This window comes from Elaeis guineensis, chromosome 1 (genome assembly GCF_000442705.2).
Source record: "Elaeis guineensis isolate ETL-2024a chromosome 1, EG11, whole genome shotgun sequence".
NCBI lineage: Eukaryota > Viridiplantae > Streptophyta > Magnoliopsida > Arecales > Arecaceae > Elaeis > Elaeis guineensis.
In genome coordinates, this window is record NC_025993.2 from 88,251,606 (window position 1) to 88,264,840 (window position 13,235).

The 13,235-nt window shown below is 38.8% G+C and overlaps 1 non-coding gene across 1 annotated transcript; it reads right to left on the reverse strand.

Moving 5' to 3' along the window:
* Positions 1–5,553: 5,553 nt before the first annotated feature.
* TRNAP-UGG (transfer RNA proline (anticodon UGG)) lies at positions 5,554–5,625 on the reverse strand. Its single transcript has one exon. It is a non-coding gene; the product is annotated as a tRNA-Pro (tRNA).
* Positions 5,626–13,235: the final 7,610 nt, after the last annotated feature.

Here is a 13,235-nt window from a genome sequence, read left to right on the forward strand (position 1 = left end):
GCAGAATCTACGTCAAAAATCAGATGAGACCGTCACCTCTCTGCTCCGACGTGCCAAAGCTGTGGCTGATGAACTTGCTGCCTCTGGTAATGCCCTCAAGCCAACCGAATTTAATCTTCATGTATTGCGTGCTCTATGTGATGATCTACAGGATGCGGTCCCTGGCATTCTCAACCGATACACCCCTCCGACATACACTGAACTTCATGGGCTGTTACTTAGCCATGAAAGCATGCGGGCATTTAGAAAATTAACTGTTGCTGATGCCACTCCTACCAATCCTATCGTCAATACTGCTCAACGGTTTGTCCATTCTTCTAATGACCCTAGGCCCTCTATTGGCCGTGGCTTTACTAGAGGTCGTGGAGGACGTGGCAAGTTTGGTCGAGGTCGTGGTCGTTTTGGTCCACCTGGTGGCCGTGGTTCTCAATGGTGTTCGTTTTGCAATCGTAACAACCACTCTAATACCACCTGCTTCTATCGCCCTCAGCAACCATATCCACACTTTTCCTCTCCACAACCCAATGCCAATTTCTCATATTCACCATATCCAAATCCAAATCCAAATCCATCTCAACATCACCCTAATCCACCACTTCTCCCTACCCCTCACCCATCCACTGCCCTCACTTGGTACCCAGATACAGGAGCATCTCACCATATCACTCCTAACATTCATTCTATGTCCTCCTATGATGAGTACACTGGTCCTGATCAGGTGCATGTAGGCAATGGTAAGGGATTACATATATCACATATTGGTCATGGTTCTTTTTCCTCTCCCTACTCTTCTCTTTCTTTTCAGTTATCTAACATCTTACACGTTCCTTCTATTTCTAAAAATTTACTTTCCGTACAACAGTTTGCAAAAGATAACAATGTCTTTTTTGAATTTCACCCCTCTCATTTTCTTGTGAAGGATCGACTACCAAGACCATAGTGTTATCCGGTCCGAGTAAAGGAGGATTATACACTCTGCATTCCAGCCCTTCTCCGTTGTCTGCATCTGTTCACGTAGCCGAGAGCACCACTCTTGATGGCTGGCACAACCGTTTGGGCCATCCCCATTATCGCTTGCTTCGCTCCATGGTGAAGATCAATAATCTACCCTGCAAGTCTGCACATCTTCGTTCCCTTTGTCCCTCATGTCAATTAGGCAAGTCTAGTAAGTTGCATTTACCTCCGTCCCATCGTCGCAGTCAGTTTTCATTAGATCTTATTTATAGTGATGTTTGGGATCCTTCCCCTACTCCATCTTTGTTAGGACACCGCTACTACATAATTTTTGTTGATGATCAAAGTAAATATATTTGGTTTTATCCATTAATGCGCAAATCTGATGTATTCTCTACTTTCTTACAATTTCAAGCCTTGGTTGAACGGTATTTCTCTCGTACTATTAAATCAATCCAAACTGACTGGGGAGGAGAATTTCGCTCTCTTCCTCAATTTTTTCATAAAATTGGCATTACCCATCGTGTTGCTGCTCCTCACACCCATGAGCAACAAGGGGCTGTCGAACGTCGTCACCGTCATATTACGAAAACCGGCCTATCCCTTCTTGCTCATGGATCCGTGCCCATGTCATACTGGCACTATGCCTTTGAAACGGCTGTTTTTCTCATTAATAGGATGCCATCTAAAGTCTCTAGTGATGTATCCCCCTTCGAACTCATTCACAACAAACCACCATCCTATGCCTTCCTACGAATTTTTGGATGTCTTTGCTATCCTCTTCTTCGTCCTTACAATCGGCATAAAATGGAGTATCGATCTCAACCGTGTGTGTTTCTCGGCTATAGTCCCTCTCATAGTGCCTATCGATGTCTCGATTTAAAAACAAATCGTACATATATCGCTAGGCACGTTCGCTTCGACGAATCTACCTTTCCTTTTCAATCTCAGTCTTCATTAACTTGTCCACCACCATCATCTCCCTCTTCCCCACCTTGGGGCGTTATATTACTTCACCCTCTACAAGAGGCCACCCCACTACCATCTGTTCCTCCACCAATTCCACATTCTCCTTTGCATCGTCTGTCCAACTCATCATCGGCTGCATCCCCCTTTTCTCGGTCTGCCTCAACACCTTCTCCTATGACCGATCCCACTCCAAGCCCCTTTAGCATTAACGACTCTGCACCTGTTCGGACCAGATTACTTACTGACCTCTCCTCATCAGCAAAACCTTCCCTTCCTACGCCTTCCCCTACAACTAGCTCCCTGCAAGACAAAACCTCCCCTGACCCACCTGTCCAACCCACCCGTACACATTCCATGGTACTTCGACCCCGTTCCTACCAGCCATCCGCCCTCACCACCACTATCCTCACCATAGAACCTACTTGCTTTACTCAAGCCTCTAAACACTCTGAGTGGCGTGCTGCAATGACTGAAGAATTTAATGCCTTAATTCACAATGGTACGTGGTCTCTTGTTCCACGTTCATCTCATCAAAAGAATTTGGTCGGGTGTAAATGGGTGTACAGGATCAAGAGAAAAGCTGATGGATCTCTCGAGCGTTACAAAGTGCGTCTAGTTGCTAAAGGATTTCATCAGCAACTTGGCCTCGACTACAACGAGACATTCAGTCCGGTTATCAAACCTACCACCATTCGGTCTATTCTAAGTATTGCAATCTCTCAAGGTTGGTCCATCCAGCAATTAGATGTTCATAATGCCTTTTTACATGGCAACCTAACAGAAGAAGTCTACATGTCCCAACCGCCAGGGTTTGAGGATCGCAACCATCCAGATTATGTCTGTCATCTCCACAAATCTTTATATGGGTTAAAACAAGCACCCCGTGCCTGGTTTCACCGTCTCTCCCAATTTCTTCTCCGACTAGGGTTTGTTGCCAGCAAAACTGATCCTTCATTATTTATTTTAAGGATGAGATCTCATGTCCTCTATGTGCTCATCTATGTTGATGATATTTTGGTAACCAGCAATGACTCCAGTCAGATTTTTCTTCTTCTTCAAAAGCTTGCTAAGGAATTTTCTATTAAGGATATTGGTGATCTCCATTTTTTCTTAGGAATTGAGGTTGTTCAGAACTCTGCTGGATTATTATTATCTCAAAACCGCTACATTAAAGATCTTCTTTTAAAGGCAAGCATGGTTGATTGTAAACATGTTCAGACCCCAATGGCCATGACAAAGGATTCTGATTCAGGGGGTGCTCCCCATCCGGACCCCACACAGTATCGCTCCATTGTTGGGGCTCTTCAGTATGTTACATTGACACGTCCGGATATTTCCTTTGCAGTGAATAAAGTATGTCAGTTTATGCAGTCTCCTAATACTAATCACTGGATTATGGTCAAACGCATCTTACGGTACCTTCAAGCTACAGCTGATCATGGGTTACACATTCGCCGATCCACCTCTCGCTCTCTCCAAGCTTTCTCGGATGCAGATTGGGCGGGTAGTGAGATTGATAGGCGTTCCACTGGAGGCTATGCAATCTTTCTCGATCCCAACCTCATTTCTTGGGCATCTCGTAAACAGAAAATAGTTGCCCGCTCGTCCACAGAGTCTGAATATAAAGCCTTAGCAGATGCATCAGCTGAACTTATCTGGCTTGAGTCATTGTTTCAGGAACTTGGCCATCCCTTACATGGTCCTCCGATTCTATGGTGTGACAATATTGGGGCCACTTATCTGTCGGCCAATCCTGTTTTTCATGCTCGCACGAAGCATGTCGAAATTGATTTTCATTTTGTTCGTGAACGTGTTGCAAGACATCAACTATCTGTTCAGTTCATCTCCACCCAAGATCAGCTTGCCGATATTCTCACCAAGCCCTTGGGTACCTCCCGTTTTAGGTTCTTAAAGGACAAGCTGAAGATTCGTGCTCCCGATTCTTCATCTTGAGGGGGTGTATCAGCACACAATCATTCCAATCCAACATTCTATTTTGGCTTGCAGTCTTATTTGGCTCTTTCCTATGTTTAGCAAGTCAATACATATTCATATTTGGCTGGCACTCCTATTTGGTCTTTCTCTCTTATTTGATCTTTCTCCTTGTTTAGCTATTCTACATTTGGTTTCTCTTTACTTAGTATGTAATCGAGATATTCCTTCTTCTTGTAATTGCTACAATAGCTGACCTTGTAATCTATATATACTCCTATTGGAGAACAATGAAATGTAAGAATTAGAAATTATCCTCAATAAAGATATTAGCTTCTTTATAACTAAAATAGTAAAATGTTAAAATAAAAATTAGAAAATATAAAACAATTGGAAAAGTAAAATAAAATATAAATCAAAGATGTCATTTTAAATTTTATTTTTGTATTTTCAATTAAAAATATATTTTTGGAAATAAAAATTAATTACCCTTCAAATTTCCCTTGTTTTCATTTAAAGAAAATCTAAAATAATTTATAATATATTTTCAATTAAAATTTGTAACTAAAAATAAAAAATGGAAAAATATAAACAAATGTTTATAAAAAAGGCTTTCTTAAAACAAAAATGAGTTTCATTTGTAAAAAATTACAGTTTCAAAAATAAAAATAATTAAATAATAAAAATGGATAAATTTTTAAACAAAGAAATATAAAAGGTTTTATTGAAAATAAAATAGAGTATATATTGAAATAATTATTTTGAATTGAATTTTCAATTAGAAAGTTACATTTTTTTTTATAATTAAAGAAAATTTGATAATTGATAAAGGGAAAAAAATAAAAGTATGAATCCATGTAGATGTGGGCCTTTTCCCTCCTTTTAATTAAACAAAAAATATAAATAATTAAAATTGTATTTTCAATTCAAATGAAAACATTTTATCGAAGAAAAGTAAAGTTATAAGGTTATAAATCCAAAAAGTCAATTTTATTTGCATTTTGTATTTTTAATTAGAAAGTAATAGTTTTGAAAATAAAAAAGTAATTGCCCTTGAAAATAAATTGTATTTTTGCAATTTCAATGGTAAAATTATAATTTCGAGGAAAAAACTAATTAAAATAATAAACCAATGTAAATAAAAGAAATATAAAATGAGAACCTGAAGAGAAAAATAAATTATATGTGAAATGAACCATATTAAATTGAATTTTCAATTTGAAAGTCATAATTCTAAAGATTTAGAACTATCGGATAGTAGAAGAGGAAAAAAATAAAAATATAATATGAATTAGTATATAGGTGTGACTTTACCCTCCTTTTCATCCCCCCCCCCCCAACAAATAAAAAAAATGAATAAATCAAAATAACTCTGACTGGTAAGAAATTTTAGAAAATTGTTTTACAAAAAAAGATATGGTAAGAAATTTTAAATGTTAGAAAATATTTTTTCAAAAAAATAAATTTTTATTGCCAATAAAAATATAACATGAATGAGCGTATAGGTGGGACTTTACCCTCCTTTTCACCCCACCACACCCCCCACCCCCCCACCCAAAAAAAAAAGAAGAAGAATAAATCAAAATAGTTCAGGTTGGTAAGAAATTTTAAATTTTAGAAAATGGTTTAGAAAACAATAAGATGTGGTTAGACATTTTAAATTTTAGAAAATAGTTTTGCCAAAAAATAAAATTTTTTTGCCCCCACGCAGAATCGAACTACGGACCTTCAGTTTCCAAGACTGAAGCTCTGCCAATGAGCCATAGGAGCCGCCGTTTTTTCCTTGTGAATTCTACATATGCTAACTACGAGATATGAACGTTTCGGAAGTCCTTCACACCTATGAAAATAAGAGTTGTGACTAGTCTTGCAGGAATTCAAGTTTTCAAGGAATGAAGATATGATGACACAAGGTCTGATCAAAGTTGATTTTTCGGTGTTATTTTTCAAGGAAAACCAGTTTTTGGTGGTGGTGTATGTGGCACTATCACTCGGGATTTGGTCGTTTTCTCGATTTGTAGACCTAATGGTCAAAGTAGTAGATTAGGAGTTTATCTTGAATGTGCATGGCAGGTTCTTAAGTCTTTACCCATCCTTTGGATGTTTGGGAGCTTGTTCATTCAGGATGGCTTGTTCATTTCACTGGATGCCAAAATGCAAGTTAATGCACAAAAAAAGGGAGGAAATCTTGTGCTTTAACAAGGTCCGTCATATGCAACATTCTATTTGAGGAAAAGGTAAGGCCGTCAAATGTAGGTCGTAGGAGACAACTAGGTAGGTGGTTGAGGTATTCAATGTTCTGTATAATGTCTATTTCTCCACCTATACTGTGTAACAACTGGAAACTATTAGGACTTTTACAATGCACTCTGTGCCTGGAAGTTTGTTTTTTTGATATAGTTTTGCCTTTTTAGACTCAAGTGGCCTATCTTAGTACCAGACAAGGGTCTAGGTCAAATAAGAAGTTATGAGTAAAATTTAATTATAGCATCTTTTTATATGTCTGATTTTAATTGTAATTGTAGCCTTTAAAGGTTGCAATGTGACAGGCATCTATTGTAGCTAATTTCTGCATGATTTTAGGGTGCACAATAAGACATGTCTTTTGGATGTGTTTGATTCATCAAATGAGTATATTTCAAGTTTTAACCAAACTGCGGTAGCCAGAAGTGCTAAAATAGGTATATAGGCATATTAGGAATAGGATCATAATTAACTTGGTCAAATGAATGGTTAAGACTATATGAGTTTTCTTAGGATTACTATGACCTATAATGGTGGGGGTGAGATCGCTGCCAATAGATGGAAAAAGAATGGATTTTTTCTTTGTTTTCTTCTTTTTCACCATCATGTTCTTCCTTGAGGCTTGAGGATTTGGCTCTGGTTTTGGGATTCAATGCCTTGTGGAGTTTGCTATGTCAGATCTGAATTTATCTTTGGATTTTAGCAATATAACAGCATTTCACTCTTGGAACATCTGTTACCAAATCTTTTCTTCATGATTTATGGTAGACATAGTTGAAGTTCCCTCACTGGCAATGAGACTTTTTGTAACCCCGAGAAATGTGAAGAAGGTGTCTGGTGAGGCTCAACCATCACTCGGTCGGGAGTTTTGAATGGGCTTGGAATCGAATTGGCATGAGGGTTTCAATGGAGTAATCTAAACTGTGGATGTCATGTTGATAGCAAAAATAAAAAAGTTCTCTTTCTGCTCCCCCTATCTTCAGTGATCATTGTCAAATTTGATCTCTAGAAATCTAATTTAGGCCACATTATGCAACCATATCTGAAAGGGATTTATTTACAAAAGTTAGACTTCCTTCGATAGGGATAGGATTGAACCTTTCAATTCCTTGAAGGGCATCTTCTGGATCCATGTTACGTGAATATGCCTGAAAAGAATCCATTTGCAAATGTTTATTTTGTTCTCTGTTAAATTTTGCCTGATATAAAAAGGGTGGTAACTAAAATTTAGAAAAGAGAATTGGTGACAAGGAAATTGATGGGCTTTAAACTGAGGGTGTCCAGGATGCAGTTTTATTTTTAGAGCTCTGAAAGAAGAGGCACTACTTCTCAAGAAGTGCTTAAAATGGCAACTTTCATTGTTGTGCCCTAACACTAAGGTTGTAATGGAACTTTTCCATGCATTTGGTACAATGGAAACAAGGGAGGGAGGGTGGCTTGTGATCATGTTTTCCCTGAAGTTTGTGGAGGGTGGGAAATTGTGTAAATTAAGGTACAAACTCAATATTTTGAGTTTATTTATGATTTTGTTGGAGAAATTGTTCTAAATGCTTGGTGAAAGTATTTGTTGCGTACCTCCTCTCTCTTCACTCCTTTTTCTCTCTCCTTTTGTGGTTCTTATTTAGTGTTATCAATATTGTATGGGAGTATGAACTGAAATCGTTTATGATGCTTGCTCATTGTTAAAAGGGCATGGACAGGGTGGGTTGTATTTTGGGAGAAAAATTGATCTGAGATCATAATGGGGGTATCAAGATATGTTTCAAAGTCTAATCAAAGTTTTTCGAGGGTTCTACAATTCTACGGTAGTGGTCTAAGCACCTTTTCCTTTTCATAATTGTTGTATCCAAATTCCCCTTAGATTTATTTTAGGTGGTGTATTTATTGTTGAAAATAGACTTGCTAGAGTTGTTGGAGGAGGTCTCAACGAAGTGGAATTTAATTGAACTATTATTTTAGCTAATCAAAGTATTACCCTTATTTAGGAAAATATGGAAAAGAATCTAGAACATGGTATGGGCATTTGAAAAGAGAAAAGTAGCTATATATTAGGTGTGTCTATTCTTTCCCTTCATAGATGAAGCTACGTGCTTAGTGGCAAGGAGCAATATAGAAATGGTTGACCCTTAAAAGGCTCTTTTGGTTGGCAAACAAAGACTGCATACTAACTTATGAGGTTACAATTGAAAATATTGCAAACAAGCATGCCTCTCCTCTCATAGATTCCCCACTTTTCTGATTGAGAAACAGGATCATCATTTTGCATGCAATTTAGTTTCAACGATCTGGCTTGAAGTATGATGATGACTTATGATGCTATCTAAATAGAACCTTGTCTAGTTTTTGAGTGGAATTATCACATGAAAAGATTCTTTAGGATATTTTTAAATTAAAGGATAGCAACTAGGGTCACCAGCTTGGCTTTTGGGTGAGGTAACAAATGTAGGTCTTGACTTGTAACTTTTAGTTTGAAGGACTTCCAATCATTTTAAGGATTGTTATGATAAACTAAATATGGTTTTGCCAATGAAGTGTTACATGGTTTATTCCAGCTAATGTCTTAAAGTAGATTAGAAAAATGTACTGAGATTGGAAGGCAATCTGTAAGGTGTTGCTCTGTTTGAAGAATTGAAGCAGCAGCCAAATAGGGATGAAGAGAACATCTATCCATCAAATAGTATATTAGCTAGATGGTAGCAAGCATAAACGTTATTTGCATTGATAAAAGCAACCTTGTGTCCATTAATAAGCATGATAAGCATTATATCATAGGAAGAAATGATTCAGGTATGATTAGGTGGATGCGAGTTGTAATGGATGAATTCTACACGTTATTATCACTTGAAATGTATAATTGAAAAAAATTATTCTGATTCTAGTTATCTTCTGGTATTTTCTAGAGCTTCTTCCTAAGATAAGTTGATTTCATTTTAATCTTTGAAACTTTTGGTCCCTACAATAATCTGACAAAATTTTATGTGGAATTATAGCTATATTTGGTCAGTTGCTATAAAATAGCATAATTTATACGTCAAGATTTTGAATACCAGTATCGATGGCCGTTCTGACCGGTCGGCGGCACAGTTCGGCATGGCCCCATACTGGAGCGGACCGGCGCGAATCGATGAAGGAAAGGATGAATCAGGGAGGAGGAAAAGAGAGAAAGAGAGGAAAAAAGAGGAAGAGAAAGAGAGAGGAGGGGAGGGAAGGACATTGAGGCGACGGAGATGCTGTCGGTGGCCACCTGAGGGTTGCACGGGCCCTCGGAGGTCTACGGTCGCCATCGCGGCTCCGTGTCGTCTGTGGGAGAAAAGAGAAGAGAGAGGGGGAAGAATCAGACTGAGGTGGGGAAGAATCGGACATCGTAAAAGGGAGAAAGTCGTCCGTCGGAGGGCCTCCGGCTGGCCACTGTGCCCACCAGACGGCATAAACCCACCTTCGGCTCCGTGGCCATGAAATGGGAGGCTTAAAAAAAGCCTCCTATTTTAGGAACTTTTTTAAAAAAAGTCTAACAATAGTGAAGCCGGCAAACTCTTTGCTGGCTTCACTATTTTTGAGTTTTTTTTAAAAAAGTATTGAAATAGTGAAGTCGGCAAACCGATTACCGACTTCACTGTTTTTAAATTTTTTTAAAAAAAATTCTTAAAAAGTGAAGCCAGCAAACTAAGTGCCGACTTCACTGTTCATCTTTCTTTTTAAAAGAGGGCCGACGCATGAACAGGGGTGGTCCCCCCTGTTCCACAATCGTGACTCCGCCCCTGCTGCTTCCACTGTCCGATGGCCACGACGACCACCTGGAGATCTCTGGCAGCCCCTCTGCCGTCTTATCCTCCCATCTTCAGCAGCCTCCCCCTCTCTTTCTCGCTCATTGCGGTAGCCCTATCAGGCGAACCGAGCTGCAGAGGCTTCCGTGGCCCTCCAGCGGCCACAGAGAGCCACCGTCGGCCTCCGATGGCCTCTCCTTCTCCTCTTTCTCTCTTCCTCTGTTTCCCTCTCTTTTTTCTCCAGCACCGGTGGGTGCCGTTTTTTCTGTCAGAACTGTCCCAAATCTCCGTCGATTCGATTCGGTATGTCCTGAACCATCCAGTTTGGGATGGTTCTGAAAATCATGTTATACGTTCTAGAAATTTACCACCTAACATAATTTATGCTAGATATTTGGTGTATCCAAGAAAATTCAGTGACGATGGAACTTGAGATGAAGCTCGCTAGGTGGCACCCACATGGGAAAAATCTACCTCAATTGTGGGGTGAAGCTGTTAGTGGAGTACCTGGTTTCTCTACTGCCCAGGGGAAATCCTTTGGAAAATGCTGACTTGTGCATGTGGAATTCACGTGACTGCCTTTTTGTGCTCTGATATATGACTGACTTTGTGAATGCCTATTAAAAGAAGCTTCCACATTTGATAAGTGTCATATGCTTTGGATATCTGAGGTATAAGAAATGCTCCATGCTTATATGCCACCTGTGGACACTAATAGTACTAAGAAAGTATTTTTAGCTATTAATCATCGGACTAATACAAAATGTAATGGCACAACCTTTTAAAATGCGTAGCCATTTACTCTTTTGTATGTTGTTTGCTCTTGGGAAAAATGACTAGCTTGCAAGAATATTAGGTCAGAGCTATTGAAATTTGGGGTACTACATCACCTCTTCTACGTTCTGTTATCACCTAAGCTTAATATAAGGAAAGTAAATCATCATTTCTTTTGAGAACTAGGACAGAATGGAGCCTTACACAAAGTGGGTGAGCAAGGGATTGGAACCAGTTCATTGGTGCCCAACACCCAGTGACTTTACCAATACAGTCAGTTGTCACTCTCCGTGAGCAAACTATATTATTTTTTTCCCTTTTTGAAATAGCTAAGTTCACTATAGGATCCCTAGAATGAACTAGAAGTGTGCCTATGGTATTGCTTTGGTTTGTGCATCTGATGCTGTGAACTTGGAGAGTACTGCCGTGCTAACTGATTGCTACATGGAAGTGAACCAATTTGCACCTGGGTTGCTGACAGCATTTCTTATTGTGCTCATTTATAATGCCCTTTGGGGTGCACCAAACAAAAATGAGTCAACTTCTGATAAATAGTTAACTATGCTAGGTATGACATGAGGTAAGCTGAAATTTAAGCTTTTTTCTGATCCATCTGTTATGAATGCTTTTACAATAAAGATTGTTATATTTGAAGCATTTATAATTGTCTTGGTTCATTTAAATTGACTATACAATACATTTCCTTTCAGATGTAGATGACAGTACTTGTAAGTGCAAATGAATATGCTACACCATATTAACCACATTAAGACAAAAGGTTTCATCGGAACTATTGGTGCAGGAGCTTAGAGTTAAACTTTAAATAAATAATTTATTTTAATTGCGGTTTACTGTAGTGAATTACTGTTTATGGGTTACTGTAGCTCCATTATTGTTCATGGGTTACTGTACATCCATTATTGTTCACGGAAACTGTAGCTCTAGATTTATTTTGATAGTTTTCAATGGCTAAAATTTAAAATTATTAATCTTAGGTTGGTATTTAAAGAAATATTTGTAATCCTAGTATTTAAGTATTGTAACATAGATTTGCAGTCATCTTTTTCATTATTTTTTTCAATAAACTTCAAAATCTCGAGGTTTTCCTAAAATCCTAATGGTTCCTTCTTAATCATAACCTTTTTTTTCTAGCCTATAATCTGTCAATACCTGTTGTCCTCTCCTTTTACTACATCAAATTTGGGGTCAGAGCAAGGATCCTATTAGATTAGATTAGGATTTTTGTTCCTAAGCTATGGTTGGACGCGGTAGAGGTCATGGAAGAAGAAATCAAGGTCAACAAGCAGATATGTTTGAGATGTAGCGTATGATTGAAGATTTATCACGAGCTGTTCAAGCTTTATAGTGACATGATCCTGCGACGTGCTGAAGTATCACAGTCGAATGAACAAGGAAAGCTCTCTTAATTGGGAAGGCTCTTATCAAGTGGATGAGGTCGTCCGACCCGAAACCTGAAGCAGCTGGATAGAATCCTACTATAACGATTCTGAAATTCGGACACCCTACGAATGTACTATCAATGAATATTCTTAATTAAGTCTTTTCTTCTTTGTCCATAAATTTTGTAGATAAACAAGGCCCCTTACGAAATCATCTTGAGAAACAACATGACGACCTCAAAGGCACTTCGCTACCTCAACAAACGTAGCCACAATCACTTTTGGACACTTCGTCACCTCGATGAATGTAGCCACGATGACTTTCAAGCCCTTTGCCACTTCGACGAACGTAGCCACAATGACTTTCGGACACTTCGTCACCTTGATGAACATGGCTATGATGACTATCGGACACTTCACCACCTCGACGAACGTAACCACGATGACTTTCGGACACTTCGTCATCTCAACAAATGTAGCCACGATGACTTTTGGATGCTTCGCCATCTCGATGAACGTAGCCACGATGACTTTCGGACACTTCGTCATCTCAATGAACGTAGCCACAAGGATGTTTCATCATCTCGACAGATATAGGCACGACGACTACCTTGAAGGCGCTTCATCACCCTGATGAATATAACCATGAAAGGGTGCTCCGTCACCTAGATGGATATAGCCTTGACGACCTCAGAGGTGCTTCATCACCTTGACGAATATAGCTACAAAGGAAACATCTCATCATCGAGATGAATACGTCCACAAGCTCTCCGAAGCACTATCTCCGAGTAGCTAGAAGAATGCCTAATGACCTCAACAACTAAGGGATGAATCGGACCTCGGGAACCTGGAGTCTAGCAAAAAACCCTTGGACCTCAAGACCACGCCCAATTGAAAGGATGAATCACTCAACAAATGAAAGCGTATGCTAAAGCATCCATAATGGCTACCCTAACGATGCAGAACAATAAGATCGACCGACAAATGTAAAGGGATAACATAAAATTCAGCCACAAAAATGAAAGTAAGGATAATACATTAGAACAAAATTAGCTTTTTATTAACCTCAAAAGTCGGAGCAATCATGATTACAAGGTGACAATGTAATTTACAACCTGAGTTGGCAAAACCAAAAACACAGATTTACAGTTGGATAGGGACTTCGGAAGCATCATCATTCCTATCTCGCTTAAGAAGG